Raw genomic sequence first — 4,147 nt, forward strand, 5'->3', positions numbered from 1 at the left:
GCTAAATGGTGAGAACACACGGACACATAGAGGGGAACAGCACACACTGGGGCCTATCGGAGGGTGGAGGGTGGGAGGAGGGAGAGGATCAGGAAAAATAATTAATGGGTACTAGGCTTAATACCTGGGTGATGAAATAGTCACCAAACCCTCAGGACACAGTTTACCTACGTAACAAACCCCCATGACAACAAACCCCCATGACACAGTTTACCTCCGTAACATACCTGCACATGTACTCCTGAACCTAAAGTAAAAGTTTTAAAAAGTCCAAAAAAAAAAAAAAAAAAGAACAAGAAATCCAATGCTACATGGCAGCCGCCAAAAGGATGCTTCCCAAGAGAGACTGTTTGCAAAATCGACCTCCACTCCCCCTGCGAAAACCGGAAACTTCTCTTAGTATCTTTGATTTTTTCCTTAGTGACCCATTATAGCCCTGTTATCCACAATTATGGCTCTTACAGTATTCTGACCTATTTTATGAAAACCAACATATTCCGCCTATCTATATAATTTGCATTTTAAAATGCATTTCAGTTATTTTTTGCTTTTCTCCATCTTTTACATTTTTTGATTGAGTCCTATTTATTTTTAACTAATTAGTTAACTTAAACTAATTAATTCTCACTCTCTCATAGGCTGGAGAGCAGTGATGCGATCATAGCTCACTGCAGCCTCAAACTCCTGGGCTGAAGTAATTCTTCCGCCTCAGCCTCCCGCTAGCTGGGACCACAGGCGTGCATCACCATGCCCAGATTATTTTTATTTTAAAGATAAAACCGACCCCCTTTCCTGTGGCCATAAATAAGAAAACTTGTAGTCTGGAAGGAGGGGTGGCCCTATTGGGGACATGTAGGGTGCTGTGGGATGAGCCAGCCCTGCAGAAGGCACAAAAGAGAAAGGAAAAAATAAACAGACGAGTTCATGTCTGAGCTGCAGAATCCCACCTTACTTCAGTATGGTCTAGGCTTTTCCGTTATAGACAGCAAGAATTCTATCAGTCATCATTGAAAAAGCAACAAAAAAAGCAGGAACCGCGGAGTTTCCTGGTTTTCTTTAAAATTGGGACTACTTTTCCAATTTCGTTGAGTCTGCAATTAAGTTTTTCTTTTTTTTTTTTCTTTCAACTTTTATTTTAGGTTCAGGGGATACATGTGCAGGTTTGTTACATGGGTAAATTGTGTGTTGTGGGTATTTAGCGTACAGATTATTTTGTCACACAGGCAAAGAGCATAGTACTTAGTTGGTAGTTTTTTGATCTTCTACCCTCCACTCTCAATCAGGCCCCAGTGAGTTTTCTATGAGGACAAGAACCATTACTTTTTTTTCCTGGTACATCTTTCAGAAGCCTACCACTTCATGAACTTAAAAAAATCTGCAGTTATAACGAAATATTATCTTTTAAAAACAATTTACAGTGATTCCTGTATTCTTAGGACATGTCAGAGCCCATATATTTGGGATTTTTTTTTTTAGTTATTGATCATATTCTATATTGGGGGAAAAAAACAAATAAAACCTGAATCAAAATTTGTGTTCTAGTTTTATTGGGGAAGGCTACATAATAATTCAGTAGTATATATCAAGGTTGATGGTCGAAATGACGCTAGTAAGATTAGAATACTCAAGGTGAGAAGACAGTGGAATCAGGCATTCTGAAATCGTCTGCACTCACTTCTCTGTGTTCACTTGCCAATAAGTTCCATCACCTAAACAATGTCCTAAGGCCAAACTCCCCACCTGGAGAGGAAAAGTACAGAGGCTTGGCATTGTCATTATCTCCAGGAAACTTCATCCAGAAGTTCTGAAGCCAACAATCCATTTCTGGCTACTCCTCCCTCCCAAGTTGTTCCTTATACAGACACTCTTTGAATTAATAGGCAAGAAAAATAGAAACATCATTTATAAATTTAGCAGTAGGAGAACATACAGTTGTCTATATAAACACAAAGCTTATTTGTTATCCAAACAATCTAACTATAACTTTTTTTAGGGCAATAGTTCCAAAATATCACCACATTTTTGCCTATGTCAATCACAATTTTCCATGATCATTGTCGTAAAAGAAATGTAAATTTTATATTCTGTGTTCAAAATAAATTATGTTTTGTATTTTCTCATGGCTATTAGATTTTGTGTAGGTGGTACAGGAGGGAGTGAGGTTTAGCAGTTCGGAGGCTGGGTTTAGATTCAGACTGTCAAATCTGGGTTCAAATTTGGCTCCAGTCTACTGTGTGACTGTGGGCAAGTTGCTTAATATCTTTGCTTCTCAGTGACTCATCTGTAAAGTGAAATTTAAAAAAAATCCCCTAGAGATGTTGTATTAGTCCATTTTGCATCGCCATAAAGAAGAACCTGAGGCTGGGTGAGTTATAGAGAAAAGAGACTCATTTGGCTCACGGTTCTGCAGGATGTACAATCATGGTGCCAGCATCTGCCTGGCTTCCAGTGAGGCCTCAAGGAGCTTATGATCATGGTGGAAGGCAAAGGGGGCGTGGTGCAGCACATGGCGGGAGGCAGAGCAAGAGAGAGCCAGGTCCTTTTAAACAACCAGATCTCCTGGGAACTCCTCACGTAAGGACAGCACCGAGCCACTCATGAGGGATCTGCCCTCATGTCCCAAACACCTCCCACTAGGCCTACCTCCAACACTGGAGGTCACATTTCAACATGAGATTTGGAGGGCACAAAACATCCAAACCACATCAGATGGGCTTAAGTTAAAGAGCTCATTGCAGATGCAAAGACTCTAGATCCATTCATCGTGTTAAACCAAAAGTTGGGATAAATTGATTGGTGGATTCAATGAAGGTGAATGAAAACTGGAGACAGATGCATCTGTAAACAAATTGCCTCTGCAGATTTATTCAGATGGTTCTGATGAAGTGAAACAGCCCATTACCAAAGTATTTAGGGAGTCTGGTGGTGTTGTTTTGAGTATTTATTAGTCCAAAGTAGGTAAAAAGAAAGTTGAACTCAATGCTCCTGCTCATATGAAATGAAAAAAAAGTAAATTAATTTTCTATCAGTGTTAAAGAAAAAAGGACTGTTGAATGGATTTAATAAAACAATATAAGGCAATTAAGTAGTACCTAACTAAATGCTCCATAAGTGCTGACTACTCTTATATTTTGTTATATATATATATTCACAAATATATTTTATATGACAATTACAAATTTAGTTTATTTATTTTATTTATATTAATACAATTTAGAATTAATATAATATATAGAAATATACTTGAAAATATAGATTTGATGACATACTATATTACTTATGGAGCCAATGTCAAAGCTTATGCAAATGATATTCAAGTCATAATCAAATATAGCTATGACCCTAAGTGTTTCATGAATCTGGAGGAAAATCGTAGTAAATACTATTGGTTCGACAGTCAGAAGCAACAAGGTGTCAGAGATGGTCTCTAGAACACAGCTGAGATTTGTCATAGAACCAGAGGGGAGAACGCCACCTACTGAACGTCACATTTCAGGATGTATCTCTTCATCCTGAGAACTTAATGATCATAATACACTTAATAAGAGGTAACACTTTGTCATCATTAATTAGTTTATCTGCAAAACATCTTTGTGAAGTAGAAAAGATTCATTACCCTTATTATTATTTGTTACTCACAGGATTCATAGATAAAGTCGTTGAGTCTTAAGCCGTGTCTACCCAACATCGAATATCCAACTTCCCTGGGTGACCCAGGAAGAATTTCATTTGGTAATAAAGATTGGAATTCCACGTTTGTTCATGATGAAATTCTCCAGAAACTCACTACAGTTTATATTTGCTTATTGTCTCTTCTTTCTGTCTTTCTTTCCCTTCTTTCTCTCTCCCTTTCTTTCTTTCTTTCTTTCCTTCCTTCCTTCCTTCCTTCCTTTCTGTCTTTCTTTTCTTTCTTTCTTTCTTTCTTTCTTTCTTTCTTTCTTTCTTTCTTTCTTTCTTTCTTTCTTTCTTTCTTCTTTCTTTCTTTCTTTCTCTCTTTCTTTCTTTCTCTCTTTCTTTCTTTTTCTTTCTCTCTTTCTTTCTTTTTCTTTCTCTCTCTCTTTCTTTCTCTCTCTTTCTTTCTCCCTTCCTTCCTTCCTTCCTTCCTTCCTTCCTTCCTTCCTTCCTTCCTTCCTTCCTTCCTTCCTTT

This window comes from Theropithecus gelada, chromosome 9, assembly GCF_003255815.1.
Source record: "Theropithecus gelada isolate Dixy chromosome 9, Tgel_1.0, whole genome shotgun sequence".
NCBI classification, from domain to species: Eukaryota; Metazoa; Chordata; class Mammalia; order Primates; family Cercopithecidae; genus Theropithecus; species Theropithecus gelada.